This window comes from Lithobates pipiens, unplaced genomic scaffold, assembly GCF_037356315.1.
Source record: "Lithobates pipiens isolate NorthernLeopardFrog02 unplaced genomic scaffold, aLitPip1_a1.2 Scaffold_28, whole genome shotgun sequence".
Taxonomy (NCBI): Eukaryota; Metazoa; Chordata; class Amphibia; order Anura; family Ranidae; genus Lithobates; species Lithobates pipiens.
In genome coordinates, this window is record NW_027507789.1 from 18,080,029 (window position 1) to 18,104,543 (window position 24,515).

The 24,515-nt window shown below is 44.8% G+C and overlaps 1 long non-coding RNA gene, 11 other non-coding genes and 2 pseudogenes across 14 annotated transcripts; all 14 read left to right on the forward strand.

The window, feature by feature from the left end:
• Window positions 1-832: 832 nt before the first annotated feature.
• Window positions 833-13,114, forward strand: LOC143935151 (uncharacterized). 3 transcript variants are annotated; one of them, XR_013263467.1, is made up of 18 exons: window positions 833-925; window positions 2,270-2,347; window positions 2,752-2,809; window positions 3,036-3,085; window positions 3,830-3,884; window positions 4,114-4,163; window positions 5,674-5,731; window positions 6,017-6,066; window positions 8,171-8,249; window positions 8,501-8,555; window positions 8,785-8,834; window positions 9,308-9,376; window positions 10,459-10,513; window positions 10,817-10,888; window positions 11,232-11,281; window positions 11,587-11,641; window positions 12,456-12,605; window positions 12,726-13,114. It is a non-coding gene; the product is annotated as an uncharacterized LOC143935151 (long non-coding RNA). The 3 variants fall into 3 exon arrangements; XR_013263465.1 differs by having other exon boundaries at window positions 10,838-10,888; XR_013263466.1 differs by having other exon boundaries at window positions 911-929; window positions 10,838-10,888.
• Window positions 2,555-2,644, forward strand: LOC143937640 (small nucleolar SNORD12/SNORD106). The gene has a single exon (XR_013263728.1). It is a non-coding gene; the product is annotated as a small nucleolar SNORD12/SNORD106 (small nucleolar RNA).
• LOC143937636 (small nucleolar SNORD12/SNORD106) lies at window positions 2,882-2,968 on the forward strand. Its single transcript, XR_013263724.1, has one exon. It is a non-coding gene; the product is annotated as a small nucleolar SNORD12/SNORD106 (small nucleolar RNA).
• On the forward strand, window positions 3,153-3,238 carry LOC143937639 (small nucleolar SNORD12/SNORD106; annotated as a pseudogene).
• Window positions 3,955-4,044, forward strand: LOC143937638 (small nucleolar SNORD12/SNORD106). The gene has a single exon (XR_013263726.1). It is a non-coding gene; the product is annotated as a small nucleolar SNORD12/SNORD106 (small nucleolar RNA).
• On the forward strand, window positions 5,791-5,880 carry LOC143937641 (small nucleolar SNORD12/SNORD106). The gene has a single exon (XR_013263729.1). It is a non-coding gene; the product is annotated as a small nucleolar SNORD12/SNORD106 (small nucleolar RNA).
• On the forward strand, window positions 6,148-6,237 carry LOC143937644 (small nucleolar SNORD12/SNORD106). The gene has a single exon (XR_013263732.1). It is a non-coding gene; the product is annotated as a small nucleolar SNORD12/SNORD106 (small nucleolar RNA).
• On the forward strand, window positions 8,307-8,393 carry LOC143937634 (small nucleolar SNORD12/SNORD106). Its single transcript, XR_013263723.1, has one exon. It is a non-coding gene; the product is annotated as a small nucleolar SNORD12/SNORD106 (small nucleolar RNA).
• Window positions 8,628-8,717, forward strand: LOC143937642 (small nucleolar SNORD12/SNORD106). The gene has a single exon (XR_013263730.1). It is a non-coding gene; the product is annotated as a small nucleolar SNORD12/SNORD106 (small nucleolar RNA).
• Window positions 9,451-9,536, forward strand: LOC143937647 (small nucleolar SNORD12/SNORD106; annotated as a pseudogene).
• On the forward strand, window positions 10,591-10,679 carry LOC143937637 (small nucleolar SNORD12/SNORD106). Its single transcript, XR_013263725.1, has one exon. It is a non-coding gene; the product is annotated as a small nucleolar SNORD12/SNORD106 (small nucleolar RNA).
• Window positions 10,966-11,055, forward strand: LOC143937645 (small nucleolar SNORD12/SNORD106). The gene has a single exon (XR_013263733.1). It is a non-coding gene; the product is annotated as a small nucleolar SNORD12/SNORD106 (small nucleolar RNA).
• LOC143937643 (small nucleolar SNORD12/SNORD106) lies at window positions 11,362-11,451 on the forward strand. Its single transcript, XR_013263731.1, has one exon. It is a non-coding gene; the product is annotated as a small nucleolar SNORD12/SNORD106 (small nucleolar RNA).
• LOC143937633 (small nucleolar SNORD12/SNORD106) lies at window positions 11,876-11,966 on the forward strand. Its single transcript, XR_013263722.1, has one exon. It is a non-coding gene; the product is annotated as a small nucleolar SNORD12/SNORD106 (small nucleolar RNA).
• Window positions 13,115-24,515: the final 11,401 nt, after the last annotated feature.

A 24,515-nucleotide genomic window follows, 5' to 3' on the forward strand; every position in this document is an offset into this window, starting at 1 on the left:
TGCACACGGCACTAACAATGTTTTAGTACATGTTTTGCATTCTTTCAAGTCCTGATTAGAATTAGCCTGCCTATGTAACGCCCCTTGTTACCATAAACGTACAACTGTAATATTAATGTGATACCTACGCAATCATGTGTATAAAAACCTTCAAATGCGTCATAATAAAGGAGAACGGTTATTTGGAAAGATGCTGAGCGTATCTTTTGTGTCTGTTCCCTACTGCAGTAGTTATTATTAATTTGGAACCACTAATCAATATGAGGATAGGAGTTGCCTATCATCAAAATATCAATTTCACACCTATTTGTTACTAAAACTAGCTTTGATTACTATATCGTAGCCCTTTGATATGTTAACTTTTTCACTTTTGTACCAGAATTCATCGAAAATAACCCATGCAGGACTTATATTTTATTCATTTACATTTGAATACGATGAATACATTCCACTTTATATATATATATATATATATATCTAATTTTTGTACCGCATTTTTTTTCTCAAATTGAAACAAAAAATAAATAAATAATAATAATAGAAATAATAATAGTAGCAATTGAATAAAAATTTCTTTTTTTTTTTTTGTTTAAATAAAAATGTCATTTGTATTTGCTGTAATAGAGAGCAGACAACGCTGCCCATTAATAATTAAATGTAATTATTGTATTATATCCCCTTCTACAAGATACAAGGGTGACACCGGGGCAGAGTGTGTGGGGGACTTTGCTCCTTTGTGCATGAGCTATCATTATGGGATAGCACTGTGAAATCGGTTACTGAGCAACCACCAGCAAGTGTAAAGTGAGATAGAGTGTCTCTTCCGGCCCCTGCTGACTCCTGGAAACCCTGTAGCTGTTTTTACTTCCTGTGAGGGGGAGGAGGAGAGCACAGCCGAGCACATGTTCTCAGAGTGAGCTGCAGGGTGAGTAAGTATGGAGGGCGAGCTGTGCGTGGCCTGTGATTGAGGTTTGTTCTCCTTTCACTAGGAAAGAAGGAGGGGGTTTACACTGGGGACTCACTCACTTATAGGACTGGGGGACTCGCTTATAGGACTGGGGGACTCGCTTATAGGACTGGGGCTTTTCTGCAGCATGCCAGTCTGCTCACCATACTCCTCAGTACTGGAGGAGATCAGTGTCCTTTTATGTTGTCTTGCTACTATCATGATCCTTTTTTCTTTTGTTTTTAGATCCTTTTTATTTTTTGTAAGCTTTCATCTGAGCAATTTTTTTTTTTTCTAGACTTTATTAAGGGGGGTATCGAGAGGTTATCACATCTGTAGTTTGCGGCGCCCCTTCCTGTCTCTGAACAGTACTACACAGCCCATTATTATTAGTCTGATACAATGTACATAGACTTTTTTATTATTGTAGATCTATTGGATTTATAATGCAGAGCTCGCTCAGTTTGGATGCTCTCCGGCCATGCTGGTCTGAAGTTCACCATCTTGGCTCCTAAAGCCCAGACATTAGGGGTGCAACGGATCAAAAAACTCAGATCTATGATCGGATCGTTCCTCAGATCAGAGTATCAGATCATTTTTCAGATCTGCAAAAAAAATAAATAAATCCTGTTCCCTGAGTTTTAGATTTCGGTTATTTTCAACACACAACGGAGCTTATATGCTTAAATACAGTATTTGTAAATCCGACGACCTGTTTAGATGTTACATTTTAAAAGCGGCAGCAAACCTGCTGAGCTTACATGGTTGCTAATGTGACAGAACACCTCCTGGTTTTCATTTAACTATTAGCAACCATGTAAGGTCAGCAGGTTTGCTGCTGTTTTTAAAATGTAACATCTAAACAGGCCGTCGGATTTACAAATACTGTATTTAAGCATATAAGCTCCGTTGTGTGTTGAAAATAACTGAAATCTAAAACTCCGGTGGGTGTAACAAGGTGTCCTCTTGCCCCCTTCTCACTATCATTACTGTGCAGGAGTGTGGGGTGTAGCAAGATGGTGACGAAACGTCACTTCCTGACGAGGCAGCGGCCGCTGGGTGTACCAAGATGGCCGGCGCTAGGCCGAAGCTGCAGGCTTTCCTAAGCCATGCGGTCAGCGGATCGTGTGGTGTGCCGATTTGAACCGGGTGACCCGTTTTCGGATCATGGATTGGTGACGATCCATTGCACCCCTACCAGACATGTGGAGGGGGGTGGGGTATGAGAGAGCAGTTGTCTTAGCCAATAGTGGCCAACCACATATTTTGTAGGACTGTGAGCTGGTCTGGTTCAGATTTATAGCTGTATATTGTCTCTTGCAGGAAATGGAGTCTTCTGGCGTCAAATGGAGTCCTCCAGTATTAAGTAAAGGTCACCTTCCAGGATGATATTCTCAACAGGTATGATCGTCCTCTGTGTAATCTCTCATAAAATTATGTGTTAATAAAGAGGAGAAATTAAATGGGGAAAATGTATTGTGTGTGCCCAATAGGCTCAGGTTTTTGTATCAATTTATTTTTTTCTATTAATAAAAATGAATAAAAAAAAAAACTCGGTTGCCCTGGTTTTCTGGGACTTGTCTCTGGGTATTCTCAGTCTCGACTCTTGCTGGTCATGTGATGACAATTTCTTTCCCCGGCAGATCGACCATGTTGATGATTTGCATGCTCTAAGCCAGTTTTGTCTGATACACCAGCAGTGTTGATCTGTGATTAAGCTTCAAGAATGGCAACAGATATGAGCTGGTGTGACTACAGCCAATGTACTATTATATCATTTTATAGCTTTATATGGTTTCTTGCAGAAAATGCAGTCCTCTGATCTTCAGTGAAGATCACCAAGCAGAATGATAATGCACACAGGTATGTTCAGCCTCCATTGACTTTTGTCTACTCCGGTTTGCTGGGACTTGTCTCTGGGTATTCTCGGCTCTCGCTGGTCATGTGATGACAATTTCTTTCCCCGGCAGATCGACCATGTTGATTTGCATGCTCTAAGCCAGTTTTGTCTGATACATCAGCAGTGTTGATCTGTGTGCGCTGATATATGTGCCTGCTGTGATTTATAGCTGTACAATGTCTCTTGCAGGGAACGGAGAGGCTTTTGACCACAATGTGACCGATCTTCATGTAGTACAGGTACGGTGTACACTTTTGCCATCCTAGATTGTTTCTTTGTTTGCTCAGACTTGTATTCTCGGCTTTCGCTGGTCGTGTGATGACAATTTCTTTCCCCGGCAGATCGACCATGTTGATTGCATGCTCTAAGCCAGTTTTGTCTGATACACCAGCGGGAGTCCACCGGGACTCCGCGTGTGTTTTTTTTTTTTTTTTTTTTTTTTTTTTTAAGCCAGCAGCTACAAATACTGCAGCTGCTGACTTTTAAAATAATGACACTTACCTGTCCAGCGCTCCCGCGATGTCGGCACCCAAAGCCGATCTCCCGATCGTCTCTCGGGTGCTGCCGCCGCCATCTTGGGTATGGGAATCAGGAAGTGGAGCCTTTCGGCTTCATTTCCCGGTTCCCTACTGCGCATGCATGAGTTGCGCTGCGCAATAAGGACGGTCCCCGCTGCCTCTGGGATCTGTGTGTTTCCCAGCAGGCAGCGGGGCACTTTCGGAAAGGGGCGTAATCTACGCCCCTTTCCGCAGAGAGCTATCCTGGAAGGGGGTGCAGATACCTGTACTGTACAGGTACCTGCACCCCCCTGAAAGGTGCCAATTGTGGTGCTGGAGGGGGGGAGGGTTCCGATGAGCGGAAGGTCCACTTTAGTGTGGACCTCCGCTTTATGCTTCAGGAATGGCAACATATTGATATGAGCTGGTGTGAATACAGCCAATGTACTATTATATAATTTTATAGCTTTATATGGTTTCTTGCAGGGAATGCAGTCCTCCAGAGTTCAGTGAAGATCACCAAACAGAATAATGCACACAGGTATGTTCAGCCTCCATTTAATGTCTTGTTTGCTCTGACTTGTCTCTGGGTATTCTCAGTCTCGGCTCTCGCTGGTCATGTGATGACAATTTCTTTCCCCGGCAGATCGACCATGTTGATGATTTGCATGCTCTAAGCCAGTTTTGTCTGATGCACCAGCAGTGTTGATATGTGTGTGCAGTGATGTATGTGGCTGCTGTGATTTATAGCTGTTTTATGTCTCTTGCAGTGAATGGACGGGCTTCTCACCACAATGTGACAAACCATCATATAGTACAGGTACGATATTTACTTCTGTCATTCTATTTGCTGGGACTTTTATTCCTCCCAGCTGCAGTGATTGCAGGATATTTCTGGTGTGATAATTAAACTCCCCCCCCCCCCCAAAAAATTGACTGACAGATATTGTAAGCCAGTTAAATCTGATATGTCAGTGTTTGGCCTTATACACTGCAGAAATGGGAGGGGCGGAGAGACATGCAATGTGTATGATGTGCACTGTTTAGAGGAGAATTGTCAGTAACCGGTGATGGTTCCTTTTTTTTTTTTTATCTCCTCTGCTTTTTCTGGCTGCAGTATGTTATGGTATGTATGATAATGCGCCCTCTTGTGTCTGTAATTGGAACTGAACACCCAGTAGTACACTAAAGCAACGAATGGAGGATGTAATATAGAATTTACAATGCACCGCACCAGGGTGGATTTTATTTAAATCATCTTCAAAGAGCAACTGTCATCTCTGTCCTGCAGTGACTCACCGACGGTTCCATTCACTTTAATGGAACGGCTGGTGATGTGGCAGTGACGCAACAAGGTGAGGGAGTGGACGCCCGCTAACAGGCGCTGCCATGATGGATCTGCAAAGACAGGTGCTCTTTAAATGTAAGGACTTAGTCTTGCTGGTAGTTAGAATCTTTAATATTTCTAAACCAAATGAAGGTTTAATATTTAGGCTAATAAGCTGTCAGGTTAGTAAAACGGATCCGAACCGATTCAATCATACAGTTTGTAGTGTACATAGATTTTGCAAAATGGATAAAGGAATATTCCTGAACTTTGATTTTATCTCGTGGTTGCTGTGTGTGTGTACATCAATGCAGGACATGTTCTCAGCTTGCATATTTTGGATTCATTGAATGAGTTTACCAAAAATGTAAATCTTACAGAATCCTGCTATATAACCAGCTACATTTTTTTTTTTTTATGCTGGATAAACTCTCTATGCTTAACCTATCTTAAATAGAACTTTCTCGTATTTTATCTTTAATTTTTTTCCTCCAAATGCGTTTTATAAAAATGTTGATAATCCAAAAAATTTCCCCACCCCTTGTGTCTGTACACAATTTTTTACATGTCAAGTACTGCTCTTATATAATCTGAACTTCATGGAGAGGATCTTGCATCTATAGTTTTACAGCGTCCCCATTTGTCTCTGACCAGTACTGCACACCCGTTCTTCTCATACATTGTACATAAACCTTTTGTAGAGAGGACATTGGATTTAGAATACTCAGCCCCCCACAAAAGTGATACTTTCAGGCCATGTTTGTCTGCTGCTCATCACCATTTTGCACCCTCTGTCCCAGACTTGCGGGCAATGGCGGATCTGGTGTAGTACAGTACATCATGGTCTTGCAGTGTTTACTCTGGATTTGTCTTTAGAAATGATAGCAATATACAAACTATTGGTCTAAGCTGACTGAAATATCCAAAACCTTCCTGCTGCCAGATATTCAGTAGGGACTTGTGCAGTTTAGTATCTTATTTATATCTTTACGCTGTCTTACAGGCAATGGAGTCCTCCGGCGTTCAGTAAAGATCACCTTCCAGTGCTGTAAAGCAGACGGGTATGTTCTTCCTGCTTAATCTCTCAGCTTGTCTCTGGGTATTCTCAGTCTCGGCTCTCGCTGGTCATGTGATGACAATTTCTTTCCCCGGCAGATCGACCATGTTGATGATTTGCATGCTCTAAGCCAGTTTTGTCTGATACACCAGCAGTGTCAATCTGTGATTTAAGCTTTAGGCATGGCAACAGATTGGTGTGAACTGGGTGAATACACCCAATAATGTGCCATTAGATTGGTGGGGATTGTTTTTACTGTCATGTTATAGTTTTATACGATCTCTTGCAGGAAATTAAGTCCTCCAGTGGAGATCACCCGCAGGATAAGAATGCACACAGGTATGTTCGTCCTCCAATCTAATCTCTCTCGGCTGCTCTGGTTTGCTGGGACTTGTCTCTGGGTATTCTGTCCCGACTCTCGCTGGTCATGTGATGACAATTTCTTTCCCCGGCAGATCGACCATGTTGATGATTTGCATGCTCTAAGCCAGTTTTGTCTGATACACCAGCAGTGTTGATCTGTGATTAAATTTCAGGAATGGTAACAGATTGATGTGAACTGGGTGAATACACACAACAATGTAGTGTAGTGGCCTGGTCATGGGAGAGGAGGGTGGGGTAGATATTTAGATATTTCAGATCAGTTATAGTTCAGACTAAAGATGGCAGGTAGTGTTCATACTGGGTTGATCCGTTATCTCAGGGCTCGACAAAACCCGGTCGCCAGGTCGCATTGGCGACTAGAATTAGCAATTGGCGCCTCGGGCAGCACAGCTGGGGTTATCCTGTGTCCGTGGACCCCCCGGCGTGATTGCGTCGGGCCGCGCCGCCGGCGGCCGGTAATTGAGCCCCCGGCTTTGAGGCCTTCTGTGATCCTATTCCTTCTGGAATCTGGCGCCCTCTTGTGGTGGCCGTTGGAATTACAACCAGCAATGACAATGGAGATATCTCCTTTCATTTACTTAGAACACCTAAACACGTATGTGTGTATGTATATGTGTGTGTATGTGTATATATATATATATATATATATATATATACACACACTTTTTTTTTTTTTTTTTTTTTTTAACACCCTAGAGTAAAATGGTGGTCGTTGCAATAATGTCTGTCACACCATATTTGCACAGCGGACTTACAAGCGCACTTTTTTGGGGGAAAAAATAATTTATTTAATAAAAAAAAAAGAGCAGTAAAGTCAGCCCAATTTTTTTTTTTTTATATTGTGAAAGATAATGTTGCACTGAGTAAATTGATACCCAACATGTCATGCTTTAAAATTGCGCCCGCTCATGGAATGGCGACAAACTTTTACCCTTTAAAATCTCCATAGTCGACGTTTAAAAAATTCTACAGGTTGCACGTTTTGAGTTACAGAGAAGGTCTAGGGCTAGAATTATTGCTCTTACTCTACCGATCGCGGTGATACCTCACATGTGTGGTTTGAACATTGCTTTCATATATGCGTTCGCTTCTGCATGCAAGCTTGGCGGGACAGGGCGCATTTAAAAAATTTTTTTTTTTTATTTATTTTAAACTTTTATTTTTTCACTGTTCTTTTTAAAAAAAAGTGTATCACTTTTATTCCTATTACAAGAAATGTAAAAATCCCCTGTGTAAAAAAAAAAAAAAAAAAAAAAAAAAAGCATGACAGGTCCTCTTATATATAAGATCTGGGGTCAGAGAGACCTCACATCTCATATTTACACTAAAATGCAATTTAAAAAAAAATCGTCATTTGAAAAAAATAAAACAAATAAAATGTCCCTCTAAGAGCTATGGGCAATGACTTGGAGACAGGTGAGGGGCTGGGGGCTATCTTCCCCTCACTCGTCTACATGTCAGGCCAGGGACAGGTCCGGATCGCCGTCACGGACCTGGCTCCTAACTTTTTTAGCTGGCTCCTAGATTCCAAGCAAATTTGTCAACCCCTGCGTTATCTATAATCTATTGCAACAAATTGGGCTTCAGAAATGGCAGCCAATTTAGTCTGAGTTGGGTGAATGTGCTATCAAATATTCAGTTGGGACTTGGGGCTCCTTCACATGGACGTGTCCATGTACGGAGCCCGCTCTGCTCAGCGGGGGATCGCTCTGTTGATCCCCCGCTGATCAGAAAGATAAGTCGATCTCTGCACACTGTGCAGGGACGGACCTGTCAGAGCGCTGCTCTCCCCTATGGGGGATTGGATGAGGACGGACCGTAGAGTCAGTGGTCACCTGATCCTCAGACGGATGGAAAAGTAGGTCTTTCCTCCGTCACACTTTTTCGGAGCGGGTCGGATGTCAGCGGATATGTCACTGCTGACATCCGACGCTCCATAGAGGTCTATGGGGTGTCCGTTCAGGTCCGCCTAAAAAAAAAAACTGACAGGTTCCATGTGAAAGAGGCCTAGGAGTAGGTTTAGTGTCACCTTCTTATAGCTGTATACGGTTTCTTGCAGGAAATGGGAGTCCTGTGGCTTGGAATGGAGTCCTCCAGTGTTCGGCAAGGACCACCTTCCAGGATATTATATTGAGCAGGTATGATCACACTCTGTAAAATTTCTTTGTTTGCTCGCACTTGTATTCTCGGCTCTCGCTGGTCATGTGATGACAATTTCTTTCCCCGGCAGATCGACCATGTTGATTTGCATGCTCTAAGCCAGTTTTGTCTGATACACCAGCAGTGTTGATCTGTGATTAAGCTTCAGGAATGGCAACAGATATGAGCTGGTGTGACTACAGCCAATGTACTATTATATCATTTTATAGCTTTATATGGTTTCTTGCAGGAAATGCAGTCCTCCGATGTTCAGTGAAGATCACCAAGCAGAATGATGCACACAGGTATGTTCAGCCTCCATTGACTTTTGTCTACTCTGGTTTGCTGGGACCTGTCTCCGGGTGTTCTCGGCTCCCGCTGGTCATGTGATGACAATTTCTTTCCCCGGCAGATCGACCATGTTGATGATTTGCATGCTCTAAGCCAGTTTTGTCTGATACACCAGCAGTGTTGATCTGTGTGTTGTGATATATGTGGCTGCTGTGATTTATGGCTGTACAATGTCTCTTGCAGGGAACTGAGAGGCCTTTGACCACAATGTGACCGATCTTCATGTAGTACAGGTACGGTGTACACTTTTGCCATCCCAGAATGTTTTTGTTTTTTGCAGGGACTTGTAGTCCTCTTGGGTGCAGTGATTGGTGATCATCTGATATTGCTGTTGTGAGATAAGAAAAAAAAAGTTAATTCTGACAGATCGACTCTGTAGATGGATACTATAAGCCAGTTTAATCTGATACTTCATCGTTGGGCCATTTACACTGCAGAGGGTACATTCATTGTGAAGCAGGCCCTCTACTGGGGGGGGAGGAGGGGAGGCAGAGAGAGAGTGTACCCTTTGGGAGAAATACTTCAGATCAGTCATAGTTCAGATTAAAGTTGGAGGATAGTGTTCACTGGGTAGATTGTCTATTGCACCAATTGGGCTTCAGACATGGCAACCATTTTAGTCTGAGGTGGATGAATGTGCTATCAAAAATTGTTTGGTAATATGAGTGAGTTTGGTGTCTCTATAGCTGAATTCTGTCTCTTGCAGGAAATGGGAGTCCTGTGAAATGGAGTCCTCCATCTTTCAGTGAGCATCACCTTCCAGGATATTGAACAGGTACGATGGTGCTTTGACCAATTTCTTGGCTGTTTGCTGGGACTTGTCTCTGGGTATTCTCAGTCTCGGCTCTCGCTGGTCATGTGATGACAATTTCTTTCCCCGGCAGATCGACCATGTTGATTGCATGCTCTAAGCCAGTTTTGTCTGATACTCCAGCAGTATATATCTGTGAATAAAGTGGTTGTAAACTCCAATTGTGCCTAATAAGACTTTAAATGGCGCCTAAAATGTGCACTGCTTAGGAGACACTTGCTGTATGCAGCTGGTGATGTCGTCGGCGCATATGCTCCGAAGGAACAGCCACCAGTGCCATTCCTTCAGAGCCCTGGGCTGTGACCGGCGCCACACACGGCGTCACATGACTCCGGCCAGCCACACAGCTAGAGTCTGCAGACCCGAAAGGGGGAGGGGAGGGATTCAGCCTCCAGCAGTGACGAGAGCTTCATTTGCAGGCAAGTTTCACAGCATGCGCTAGTATGCAATGTATACTAGCACATTATGCCTTTAACTTTGCAGGTCAGAAAAAATAACAATTAGCTTTACTTCCTCTTTTTAAAGTGGAAGTCCATGCATAATTGTACTCCCTGCATCTATAGACGCCACGGATTTAACATGAACCTCTCTAACCCTGTAAAGAAATGAGTATACATAGCTTTTTGGAAGCCAATCTGACCCGCTCCAACCGACCGGATCCCACGCTGAGTTATCAGCTGCGGCCTCTCTGTGTAGGTGGGTGCAGAGGAGATGGAAGACAACGGAAGCCCCATAGTACCTCTATGGGTGACGTTTCTTCCTATTCATTGTTCTCTGCAGAGCTTCCGGTGCTGGAGATTCATTCAGATCGGCTTCCAAAAATGTATGTATACTCCTCTTTTCTTTACAGGGATAGAGAGGTTAGTGTTGGGTCCATGGTGTCTATAGATGCAGGGATTTTAGATTTTGCATGGACTTCCATTTTAGGCTTCAGGAATGGTAACAGATTGACCTGAACTGGGTGAATACACCCAATAATGTGCTATTATGTATTCGGTAGGGATTGTGATTTTTACTGTCTAATAGCTTTATATGATTTCTTGCAGGAAATGCAGTCCTCTGCTGTTCAGCGAAGATCACCAAGCAGGATAACACACACAGGTATGATCATCCTCCATCTAGTCTGTCTGCTTCCCTTTGCTGGGACTTGTCTCTGGGTCTTCTCAGTCTCGGCTCTCGCTGGTCAGATGATGACAATTTCTTTCCCCGGCAGATCGACCATGTTGATGATTGCATGCTCTAAGCCAGTTTTGTCTGATACACCAGCAGTGTTGATCTGTAATTAAGCTTTAGGAATGGCAACAGATTGGTCTGAACTGGGTGAATACACCCAATAACGTGCTATTAGGAAATTGGTAGGGACTGTGGTTGGTTGTTACTGTCTTTCTTTTTTTTTTTTTAAAGCTTTCATACGGTCTCTTGCAGGAAATGCAGTCATCCATTGTTCAGTGAAGATAACCAAGCAGGATAACTCGGGTATGTTCATCCTCTAATCTCTCGGCTGCTCCGTTTTTGCTGGGACTTGTCTCTGGGTATTCTCAGTCTCGACTCTCGCTGGTCATGTGATGACAATTTCTTTCCCCGGCAGATCGACCATGTTGATGATTTGCATGCTCTAAGCCAGTTTTGTCTGATACACCAGCAGTGTGAATCTGTGATTTAAGCTTTAGGAATGGCAACAAATGAGAACTGGGTGAATACACCCAATAATGTGTTGTTAGATAATTGGTAGGGACTGTGATTATTGTTACTGTTGTGTGGGTTTTTTTTTTGCCTTTTTTTTTTTTTTTTTATAATATCTTTATATGATTTCTTGCAGGAAATGCAGTCCTCCGGTGGCGATCACCCATAGGATAAGAACGCAGACAGGTATGATCGTCCTTTTTGTCTATTCTTAGTTGCCCCTGTTTGCTGGGACTTGTCTCTGGCTATTCTCAGTCTCGGCTCTCGCTGGTCATGTGATGACAATTTCTTTCCCCGGCAGATCGACCATGTTGATGATTTGCATGCTCTAAGCCAGTTTTGTCTGATACACCAGCAGTGTTGATCTGTGATTAAGCTTTAGGAATGGCAACAGACTGGTGTGAATACACCCAATAATGTGCTATTGTATATTTAGTAGGGATTTTTACAGATTTATTTTTTATTTATCTTTTATATATGGTCTCTTGCAGGAAATGGAAGTGCTCCGGTGTTCAGTAAAGATCACCCGCAGGATAACGCACATAGGTATGATCATCCTCCATCTAATCCAGGGATCCTCAAACTACGGCCCTCCAGCTGTTGTGAAACTACACATCCCATGAGGCATTGTAAAACTGACATTCACAGACATGACTAGGCATGATGGGAATTGTAGTTCCTGAACAACTGGAGGGCCGTAGTTTGAAGACCCATGCTCTAATCTCTCGGCTGCTCCGGTTTGCTGGGACTTGTCTCTGGGTATTCTCAGTCTCGGCTCTCGCTGGTCAAATGATGACAGAATTTTTTCCCCGGCAGATCGACCATGTTGATGATTTGCATGCTCTAAGCCAGTTTTGTCTGATACACCAGCAGTGTCAATCTGGTCACTTTTTTGTTTTAAACAGACAAAAAAAAAAGTCAAAAGCAGCTTACACAAATACATATTCACAGCTCCAAACAATCATTCTCACCAGTGATAGTACAGGCAATATATTACCGTACCATGCTATTATATTAGATTGTTAGCTGTTTCCATATAAACATTTAAAATGTTTAATACTCTAGCCCATTCAGATGTGTTGGCATAAATGTAATATTAGAGGCCTGAAATTTTAAAAGCGCCAAATACCAGAACATGTGTGCCCATTATTTCCCTCATAGGGAGGATAGTTTTGTTCCTCAAAGTGGTTTTATCCAGGCGGGAGGCTCTGGGCCTCCATTGGTAATCTGTGTTCTCGCTTTAGTTATGGTAATCTTTGTGGGCCTCCAGATTACGTCAAATGGACACCTTACCCGTTTGCTGTTAGACCCGCTCCTTCTACCATCATAGTTCTGTTGCTGACATCTCATCTCTTTACAGGACAACACAGCTCTGGCACACAGGCTGGTCTCCTTGATGTCCGTTCTAGTGTGCTTCATTGTACACAGATCTGGGGAGACACGTGGTCCATTCAGTGATATGATCGTCTGTTGTGAAAGAAGCTTGATGCATCCTGGAAGGTGGAGCCAGGTGAGCGTTGTTGAAAATATACAGACACTTCAATACCGGTGTCTTCTGTTCTAGCTCTGTGCTGGATGTTAATGTGGATTTTTTTTTTTTTTTTTTTTTTTTTTTTTCCTCCTTCTCCAGGAAAAAGTTTAGTGATGTGCTAATGAAGATATTGACTCCTTCAGTTAAATCCAATTTCCCAGCTGCTGCTTTTGATGATTTGGGGAGAACGTTTCCAGTTGTAACCTTAATCAAGACAACGGCGCTGTTTTTACTGTAAAATCTGTGCTGTGTTTGTTGCCCTGTGGAGGACCTGTATTTTTACATGGGCTTTCTTTTTTGGGGAGTTAAAGTCATATGAATAACATTAATTAAACTAATTGCGTAGTCGTGCAATGCTGTACATCAGTTAAACTTTTATCTTTGTTTGGGTTTTTTTTTTCCACTATAAATCAAGACTGTACATTTTTGAAAGTAAAATTTTTTACTTTTCTGCTGTGAAACATCCAATAAAATATGTAAAAAACAAATTTCCTCATTAATTTAGGACAATACGTTTGCTACTATATATTTTTGGTAATAAAAATCCCAATAAGCGTATATGGATTGGTTTACACAAATTATAGCGTCTATTTTGACACTCTGGGAACCAATGACTAAGTGATCAGTGCTAAAAATACACAGTCACTGTACTAATGACACTGGCTGGGCAGGGGTTAAATGGCTAGGGCAATCAAAGGGTTACATTTTTGCCTAACCAGTGTTTTTGTTTACACAGTGTGCTGCTTTCACTTAGGGATGTGATGGATTTGCTTAGTAAGAAAAGAAAATCCATCGCATCCCCACTGTCAGGAGGGAGCTCTGTCCTGAATCTTTTGATAATCAGCGGGTGCCACTGGTCATCCATTGGCTGCCACCTGCTGACGGTCTTCTGCTATGACTAACCACAGCATGGGAAGTGCAGAATATGTATGGAATTCTGCACAGAACGGCTGCCCTGTAGCAGTTAATCCTGCTTTTAGAGGGTGGTTGACAAGTGGTTATAAAGCTGAAACATGTTTTGGCTTAAAGCGGAGTTCCACTTAAATACTGCAGCTGCTGACTTTTAATAAATCGGACACTTCTCTGTCCCAAGGTCCAGCAATGCAGGGGAATGAAGCCCCGCTTGTCGCCCCCTCCTCTTTGCGGCACTGGCATTGTAACTGGGCGCTCTGCTGTGGCTTCACAGGCGGGCACCCACTGTGCATGCGTGAGCGGCAATGTGTCCCAGATTGCTGAGAGGGAGGGGGGAGAGGTGATCTTTCGGCGCCAAGGGTGCACCAGAAGGAAGTGAAAGCTGGGACCCTCAAAAAAAAAAAAAAAAAAAATTAGCTGCTCTCCCCCTCCCCCCCCCAAAAAAAAAGACATGCCAAATGTGGCATGTCAGGGGGTCACCTTCCTTTAAAGTGGAAGCTCCATTTTCCCCAATCGTCTTTCAGGACAGCCACCTTAGAGAGACACCGGCTCCTCCCCTCTGAGGAAACACTGCCTTCAATTTCATAATTTAAGCCTCCTCCTCCCTTCGTTCCTCAGTTATGGTGTTTCCTCCGGCGGGGAGACATCGCCAAGGAACCTTAAGGCTAGATTCGGTTGGTGAAACTGAAGCCATCCGAGCGGAGCCCTGGCCCCGCTCGGCTATCCGACCGTTCATCGGTCGGGCCAGGACAGTCCTATCAGCGGGGAGCTGAAGTGTTCGTACTGTCCATATACCCTAAACTCCGCTTGGGGAAAGCGGGAAGTTTATGGGGACGTCCGTTCGTTCACCCGCGGGGGTTTCAACGGAACAAACAGTCCAGTCGGCTGGGGAAGCTGAATACTCGACTGACCTTTACACGCACTCCAATCTTCGCTTGGGGAAAGCAGGAAGTCTTTGGAGAGGTTCATCCTTGCGTTTCGCCCAGTGGGGTGCTGAACGAAGGCGTCCAGGGCCCCCCTGTGTACGCAGCCGGCTGGGAGCTGGAAGCTGGACCGGTAGGCGGGCGACGTCAGTTCCGGTGGGGGCGGACCCCTTCGTTCGATCCGCGTCTTCCGGTTCCGGACGCGGCACGTGAAAGGGAACCTAGCGTTCGGCTGGTGCAGCCTCTCTTTTCACAGTTGCACAGGTAGCTGTTAGAGGCGCATTCGTACCACGCTTCCTCAACGGGAGAATGTCCGAGGCAGAGGCTTCAAAAACTCCTGGAGATAATAGCACCAGCCACTCGAAGGTAAGAGGAAACCTGGGGAGGTGTTCCCTTACTTGTATCCAGTAGCTCCACTGGTGTTCCTCCTTGGTGGTCGGGGGGAAGGGTAGTGTGTCTGGGATCCTGGTGATGGTTGATCCTAGGGGGGGCACTCCCGGTGGTCCTCTATGTAGCGCTGGTGTTGCTGTTTTTTAGGCTCATGCTGCCCCTTCCTGTATTTTGTGTCTTTCAGAAAGCCACGAGCAAGTCCCCCCATGGTTCTAAGAAGAAGTGCCCTTCGTGTAGAACGTCTATGGGAGACTCTTGGTCTAAAGCTATTTGCAAACAATGTATTGAGGATTTACTTAAGGAACAGGCAGTAGAGCAGGGTGCAGATCTGGTAGCTTCTATGAAGGAACTCTCTGGTACCTTTCAGTCCTTCCAAAACTTTTTTTCCAGTTTTCAGTGGCCCCAGCCTCCGAGCACTCCTACACCAGCGCAGCAGAGTGTACCATCCAGCCCTGTGGATGTTCCTCCTGCAAGGGGAGAGAATTCAGAGGGTCCCAGGGAGGAAGCTGAGGAGGAAATTGACAGTGTCATTTCAGACTCCCAGGGGGAGTCTGACGCAGAGATGCTGGATGGGGAATCCAGCAGAATCTCGCGGTATAAGCTTTCCCTGGAGGATGTGGATGAGCTCTTGGGAGCGATTCATACCACTTTAGGTATTCAAGAAGAAACTAAGACATTGTCACTCCATGATCGGATGTACAAGGGCATGGGGGAACAAAAGAAGCGGGTGTTCCCAGTGCATGACGTCTTGATCGATACCATCAAGAAGGAATGGCGGGATCCCGAAAGGAAACCTTTCTTTTCTGGGGCATTAAGACGTAGGTTTCCTTTTTCGGAGGAAGAGACTCTCGTCTGGAATAAATCTCCCAGACTAGACGCTGCTTTTTCCCAGGTGTCCAGACACACTGATCTATCCTTTGAGGATATGGGGGTACTGTCTAACCCTATGGATCGAAGGATGGATTACCTGCTTAAGAAGGCCTGGGATTCGTCACAGGGAAATCTTAAGCCAGCCATGGCAACCACGGTGGTGGCCTGCAACATGGAGTATTGGCTCACCCAGATTAGCGCACACATTGAAGCAGGGACAGCAAAGGAGACTATTCTATCCTCCTTTCCCATGCTTCTTAAAGGGATAGCCTACATAGCGGACGCTTCGGCGGAATCCGTGAGGATGTCGGCAAGGTCCTTGGCCCTGACCAACTCTGCCAGGAGAGCCTTATGGTTGAAGACCTGGCCTGGAGACAATGCATCCAAACTTAAACTTTGTGGAATCCCCTTTACAGGAGATCTACTGTTTGGACCAGGCCTTGAAGCGGTGCTAGATCGCACAGCAGACAAAAGAAAGGCCTTTCCTGTTAAAAGGAAAATTGGGGAACAAGCCAAAAGAAAGACTCGTCCCCAGAAAAGGGTTGTACCACCCCGTACGGTTCAGCAGAAGAAAAGTTGGGGACCCAAAAGCAAGGGCCCCGGGGGAGCAATTTTTCGCCCTCCTGAACAGCCCAAAAAATCTCAGTGACAGGGTCACGGTGGGAGGAAGATTGGGGGCCTTCCTCCCACAGTGGGAAATGATTTCCTCCAATCAGTTTGTCTTGGGGATCGTCAGAGGAGGTTACCATTTGGAGTTTTCGGAACTCCCTCCTCTGAGGTTCCTTGTCACCGAGCTGCCAAAATGCGCAGAAAAATCATCTGCCCTTCTTTCCTCTCTTCAGGAGTTGGCAGAACAGGAGGTGGTAGTACGGGTTCCAGTAGGAGAGACAAGCAGAGGCTTCTACTCTCACGTCTTCGTGATTCGCAAGCTTTCGGGAAAGTTCAGGCTCATCCTGAACCTGAAGCCCCTGAATGTCTCAGTTACCTACAGAAGGTTTCGGATGGATTCGGTTTACTCAGTAAAAGCACTCCTACCTCCGAACTGCTTCATGGCATCAATAGATCTGAAAGATGCATACCTGCATATTCCAATCGCAGAGTCCCACCAGCGTTTTCTCAGACTGGCAGTGAGAACTCCAATGGAAGTACTACACCTTCAGTTCAGAGCGCTTCCTTTCGGACTATCCTCTTCCCCCCGAATCTTCACCAAAGTAATGGCAGAAGTTCTGGCATTTCTGCGTCTCAGGGGAATCTCGGTGATCGCATATCTCGACGATCTCCTTTTGTTTGCCCCTTCCCCAGCACAATTAATTCAGGATTTACAGGTCACAAGAAACCTGTTAGTAAGCCTGGGTTGGCTCCTGAACCTGGAGAAATCCAACTTAATCCCTTCCCAGAGGGTCACTTTTCTAGGGTACGAGTTGGACTCAACAGTACAAAGGGTCTTTCTTCCTTTGGAAAAAATTCAAAAGATAGACAGGGCTCTGTTGTGTCTTCAGGGCAACCACCAGATCTCCATAAGGAAGATCATGTCAGCGCTAGGGTTGCTGACATCCGCTCTTCCAGCGGTTCAGTGGGCAGGGTTACATTACCGCCCTCTACAATTATTTGTGCTGAAGGTTTGGGATCACAGCCAGGAATCTTTGGATTCTCTGGTTTCGATTCCAGATCAGGTAAAGAGGTCCCTCTGGTGGTGGAGGAAGGGAGCAAATTTGTCCCAAGGTCTAGAGTGGGTCATGCCAACCTCCAGGGTGGTCACGACCGATGCAAGCAGCTCAGGTTGGGGGGCGCACCTAGACTCCCAATTAATACAGGGTATTTGGGAAAAGAAGAACTCGAGGAGATCCTCGAATTGGAGGGAGCTGAGGGCAGTAGATCTAGCTCTCAGAACCTTTCAGAAGGAGCTCCGGGGGAATCACGTAAGGGTAAGGTCGGACAACTCCTCGGTGGTAGCTTACATCAACAGACAGGGGGGCACCAGGAGCAAGTCCTTATGGGCCCTAGCGGAAGCCATCCTCAGATGGGCCGAAGCAAATATCCTGTCCCTTTCAGCAATCCACTTGAAGGGAGAACAAAATCAGGTGGCAGATTTTCTCAGCAGGAGAACTCTGAGAGAAGGCAATTGGGTTCTCAAGCAGGAAATATTCGAAATGATCACCCGGAGATGGGGGATTCCTGCAATAGATCTCTTTGCCGCAAGGGAAAATGCGAAGGTAGCAACGTTCTTCTCCATAAACAGGGGGGACGGGGCATTGGCGGTGGACGCACTAGCACAGAGTTGGGGTTTCTCCAGGTGCTATGCTTTCCCCCCTCCAGTGCTCATTCCAGCAGTATTAAGGAAATTTCAAGTGGAGAATACTACCCTCATTCTAATTGCACCTCACTGGCCCAGGAGGCCGTGGTTCTCGATCTTGAAGGGCCTGTCTGTAGAACCCCCCTGGATTCTCCCAGTGCAGGAGGATCTCCTGTCTCAAGGTCCGGTGTTCTGCCCTCAGGTAGGACGATGGAACCTGGCAGCGTGGCTTCTGAGGAAGAATTGCTAAAAGCCAAGGGCTTCTCAGACCGGTTGGTAGCCACTCTTCTAAACTGTAGGAAAAAGGAAACCCAGTCCATTTACTTAAAGGTATGGAAACGGTTTAACAGCTGGTGTTCAGAGGGTTCCTTCAACGTGCATAGCCCTATAGCCGTTCTAGAGTTCCTACAGGCAGGGGCGGATAAGGGGTTAGCGCTTGGAACACTAAAAGCTCAGGTTTCCGCTTTGAGCGTGTTTTTAGAGAAACATCTAGCGTCAGATCCTTGGGTCGTAAGGTTCTTCAGGGCCCTAGGTAGGCAAAGACCAGCTTCAAGCTCCTCCTTCCCGGTTTGGGATCTTTCTTTAGTTTTACAGGTTCTCACAGGGGAACCTTTTGAGCCGTTAGAATCTTGCTCATTAAAGCTGATCACTCTCAAAACGGTGTTTTTGGTGGCGATCACTACAGCAAGAAGAGTAAGTGAACTCGAAGCCCTTTCTGTCAGGGCTCCCTTTTTTCAGGCTTTTCCAGATCGTCTGGTGTTGAAGATAGATCCGGCCTTTTTGCCTAAGGTAGCTTCTAGTTTCCACAGGATACAGGAGATTGTGCTACCTACATTTTGTTCAAATCCAGTTAGAGAACAGGAACACATGTTTCACAGACTAGATGTTAGAAGATGTGTTCTTTATTATTTAGACTGCACAAGTCAGTTCAGAAAGACAGATTCACTTTTTGTTTTATTTTCAGGGGCCAGGAAGGGTTCCAAAGCCTCTAGACGTACCATAGCTAGATGGTTAAGGTTAGCCATTGGGCAGGCATACGTGGCAGGGGGATTAGATCCTCCAGCTGGCATTAGAGCACACTCAACCAGGGCCGTGGCAACTTCTCAGGCAGAGTGGGCTGGTGCGTCTCCGGAACAGATCTGTAGAGCTGCAACGTGGTCCAGTTTTTCTACGTTTGTGAGACACTATAGACTGGATCTTCTGTCAGCCAAAGACCAAGCCTTTGGTCGGAAGGTGCTACAGGCAGTAGTCCCACCCTAAGGTAATATACTCGCTTATCCTCTCTAAGGTGGCTGTCCTGAAAGACGATTGGGGAAAAATGGAATTACGTACCGGTAATGTCCTTTTCCAGGAGTCTTTCAGGACAGCACCGGTTCCCACCCAAATTGTTGCAGATCATCGGGAACTCATTACATGAGATCGTCAGGTAAGACTTAAAAAGTTTATTTGTTTGACGTGTTCTTGTGTCTCCCCAGTTTGGCCGGAGGTACTCTGGAAGAACTGAGGAACGAAGGGAGGAGGAGGCTTAAATTATGAAATTGAAGGCGGTGTTTCCTCAGAGGGGAGGAGCCGGTGTCTCTCTAAGGTGGCTGTCCTGAAAGACTCCTGGAAAAGGACATTACCGGTACGTAATTCCATTTTTTGTGTGGCACTCACTTTAATGCATTGGGCTAGAATGTTGGACCCCCTCCAATTTCATTGCACTGAGTGTTAATTTTTTTTTTTTTAAATGGTTACAATAATGCTCGGCAGCTGATTTCATGCAGTACAAAATGGGGCTTGTGCTGAGGAGTGCTGGCAGTACTAAAAAAATCAAACCGCATTCAGTAGTTACAAAGGGATGTCCTCATACCTGTATTGGCACCAAAGGAGCTTGCACTCTGTCTCGCCACAATCTCCTACCATTACTAGTGACGCTCCCAAAATTCAGAAACTGGCTGCCTCCTCCAATATGCAGTGTGGTCCTGGTAACGGGCCCTAAAGTTAGAGTAACTTTTTGTGACCTGATAATGCAGTTTTATTGAATAAGAAAATCGTAACGTTGGCACAATTCTTTTTTTTTTTTTTTTTGTATAATGTGAAAGATTTTACACCGTGTAAATTGATACCTAACATGTCATGCTTTAAAATTTGTGGAATGGTGACAAACGAGGGTAGCAATAAAAATAAAATTTAAACAGGTTACCAGTTTTAGAGTTAGAAGTTCTAGTGCTAGAATTATTGCTCTCGCTCTAAAGATTGCGGCGATACCTCACGTCCGATTTGAACATAGTTTTATTTATGCGGTCACAAATTGCGTATGTATTGCTTCTGCGTGCGAGCCCACAGTGACAAGGTTTTATATATATATATATATATATATATATAATCTATTATTCCTGTTACAAGGAATCTAAACATCCCTTGTAATAGAAATAAGCAGGACAGGGCTTCTTTAATGTGAGTTCTGGAGTCAAAAAGACCTCAGATCTCACATTTACACTTAAAAGCAAAACAAAATAAATTTTACTTTTACACAAAAAAAGTGCCCTTTAAGGCCGGAGGGTAGAAGTGACGTTTATCGCTCCAGTCCTCCACAGGCATAGAGTAGAGTGGGGGGGGCTATCTTGCCCTTACGTGACTTCCTGGCCATCACTCCAGGGGATCTAATTGTTTTTCCCTTTACCAATGGCTCTGGTAATGGGGGAAACGACTGTAAAGCAGTGGGGGGCACCTCTCCCAGAGCCTACAAAGGACTGCAGTATGGGGTGGGGGGGGGTGATGAGGGACAGCAAAGAAATGTAAAGTGATAAACTGAACAGTTTATGGAGAAGTGACAGTGGTGGGAAGTGTAGGTTGGAGGATGTGAATACGTGACAAACCACAGACTGCATTTGGCACAGGGGAGGAAATAGCATGCTATTGCTCCTGAAATCTGAGCACCAAAAACATTTTCATTCATTTTTAATATTTAAAGCAAGCTCCCCCTATTCATCCATGTCTCTATGCGTTATTTTTTGCAAAATCATTTTGAAAGACAAGCTAGCATTTCTAGCTGCGGCCATATTGAGTAAGGGCAAATGATTAACGTAGTGCAGGGATCTGCAATTAGTGGACCTCCAGGTGTTGCAAAACTACAAGTGCCATCATGCCTCTGGGTGTCATGCTTGTGGCTGTCAGTCTTCCTATGCCTCATGGGACTTGTAGTTCTGCAACAGCTCGAGGTCCGCTAATTGCATTGCCGGAGAGATGTAGCGTTTACTACCTGGAATCCATCTTCTCTTAGCTCATGCATGCAGTAGTGTGCTGAGAAAACCCCTCCTCCTTTGCTCCCCTCCGGAAGGCTTCTGGGATATGAAGGGCAAAAAACAGGATGTAACCAAAGAAAAGTAAAAAAAAAAAAAGTTTAGAAACAAGTAAATATGATCTACTTTCCTATCTATTTACTAATGCTAGCAGCATGAGGATTACAAATAATAATGTCGATTGGGACTGATGCTGTGTCCCGTGTGCTGAACAGTCAGAGCATGTGAGATGTGCATCGCTCCCAAATGTCCCTGATTTGGAGCAATGTCCCTCTGTCCCCCTCATTTTGGTCTGATCCATATAGATGTAGATAAAATGCACTTGTGTTTCCCAGTGCTAAACCGTTCATCTAAATTGCTGCATTTGCAAAATTTAAAAGCCAATATAAATGAATAGTTGTGGTAAAAAAAAGTCCCTTGTAGATTTGACCTTTTTTTTTTTTTTTTTTTTTTCTTTTTTTTTGGGGGATTAATTTTCCTTTAAGGGGGTGTGGCAGGGGGGCGTGTCCTATTCCTACATATATTTGCAAGTAGCTGTCCCTCATTCCCATCTCAAAATGTTGGGAGGTATGGGTGTGCCCTGTCCTATGGCCTTTTTGCCACTAGTTCTATTTCCTCTATGCAGATGTAAGAATATTTTATACAATTATGGATACATTTACACTCGCCGGCCACTTCACTGGGTGCACCTTGCTAGTACCGGGTTGGACCCTCGCTGGTCTTCAGAACTGCCTTCCTTCATTCTTCGTGGCATTAGAATTCAACGAGGTGTTGCTCCATAGTGACATGATCGCATCACTCAGTTGCTGCAGATTTGTCAGCTGCACATCCATGATGCGAATCTCCCGTTCTACCACATCCCAAAGGTGCTCTATCTTCAATCACGCCGTCAGACATACCCCAAAAATTGTTTAAAAAAAAAAAAAAAAGCTACACCTGCTGTCTCTTGGCTTTGACAGCCATTATATAGGCAAGAGCGGGGTCACCTGGTGACATAACCGAGTGACCCTGCTCCCTTCTGACTTCATGTGACATCACAGGGGGCGGGGTGATCTGGTTATGTCAGTGGGTGGCCCCACCCTTGCCTATATAAGAGCCGTGGTGAGTGTGGAGGCCATTGGAGGACAGGGACCTCATTGTCCAGTGGTGAGATGATTGGAGCTTTGTGACAATGGTGTATTATCCTGCTGGAAGGAGCCATCAGAAGATGGGGGCACTGTAGTCATAAAGGGAGGGATATGGTCACCAACAATACTCAGGTAGGCCGTGGTGTGTAAACAATGCTCAATTGGTACTAAAGGGCCCAAAGTGTGCCAAGAAAATATCCCCCACACCATTACACCACCACCACCAGCCTGAACCGGTTTATAGCCTCAGTTTCCTGTTCTTCACGAGTGGCACCCGGTGCGGTCTTCTGCTGCTGTAGCCCATCTGCTTCAAGGTTTGATGTGTTGTGCATTCAGAGATGGTATTCTGCATACCTTGGTTGTGACGAGTGGTTACTGTTCCCTTTCTATTATCTGCAACCAGTCTGCCCATTCTCCTCTGACATCAACAAGGCATTTTCCTCCACACCACCACCGCCACTTACTGGATATTTTCTCCTTTCCCCACCATTCTCTGCAAATCCTAGAGATGGTTGAGTGTGAAAATCGCAGTAGATCAGCAGTTTTTGAAATACTCAGACCAGCCCGTCTGGCACCAACGACCATGCTGCGTTCAATGTCACCTAAATTCCCTTTCGAATGCACGTTTTGAATTTCAGCAAGTCACCTCCACTACGTCTAGATGCAAAAATGAATTGACTTGCTGCCATGTGATTGGCTAATTAGCAATTTTTGTTACCAAGCAATTGAACAGGTGTGTCTAATAAAGGGGCCGGCGAGTGTATAGAGCTCTGCCATAATCCATAGAGCTGTACAGATTTGCATCGGTTTCTGCACCAAAGGAGCTTACACTCTATACCCCACTACGGTGGCCACATATTATTATTATTATTCCAGATAGCACTTCTGGTGTCATTGCGGAATTATGTTGTCCGGATGGAGATAATTAGTACACTATGTCTATAATAATAGTCAATGATTGAGCGTCTCACCTCATTATCCAGCCTTTCATCTGTGACTGCACAAGCGGCACACTGCCTGCGACATCTAATTTATTCCAAATAAATTGCGGTGACAGATTGCTTTTTTTTCTATTATGGAAGGGTGATGTGTATACTGTCCAGCACAGACATGCCACACTACACCGTGATAATTACAATTTATGGCAAGTAAATTGTTCCCTGACGTTATTCTGCTGCTGACAAGGTGCACCGAGTGATGTCAATGTCACTGCCGGTATACGTCTCCTTAAAGGAAAACTCCAATTCTTCCAAAAAATGTATTTAACATAAATAACTGAGACACTGAGGTGCATTAGGGGCCCATTGGAAATGACCGGGCTGCCTTAATGCAATGTATGTTTATGCACTGTACAGCTACGTTCACAGCTATGCCATTGGTTCCAGTCATGTTTGCCTGCATTTTTAAAATCGCAGCCGTGTAGAAATTGCATGCGGCTTATGCGCCATACCATTTCCCTCACCGGAAAACGTGCTGCGTTTTCAGATGCAAGGGGGTGCCAGTAACCCACTCCCCCCCCCCCCCCCCCATTTTGGGGAGGGGGTCCCTGGTTCTGACAGATACCCGCTCCTACTTTCGGCTAATTTTGTTGTGGAAAACTCATCCAGAAGTCCCCCCCCCTTCGCTGCCACATTTGCCACGTCTTGGTGGGGGGGGGTACCTGGTTCTGACAGATACCCGCTCCTACTTTCGGCTAATTTTGTTGTGGAAAACTCATCCAGAAGTCCACCCCTTCGCTGCCACATTTGCCATGTTTTTTGGGGGGGGGGGGGGGGGGGGGGAGTGGGTACCTGGCTCTGACTAGGGCTGAAACAACTAATCGATTATGAAATGAATCGATTAATATTTTCATAATCGATTAATCGGCCAGTAACAAAATGGGGTTAAAGTTAATGAGTCTGATGATATTTACCAGATTGACCCTCTAATAGTATATACAGTATATGTCCTCTAATCGTATATACAGTATATCCTCTCTAATAGTATATACAGTATATCCCCTCTAATAATATATACAGTATATCCCCTCTAATAGTATATACAGTATATCCCCTCTAATAATATATACAGTATATCCCCTCTAATAGTAT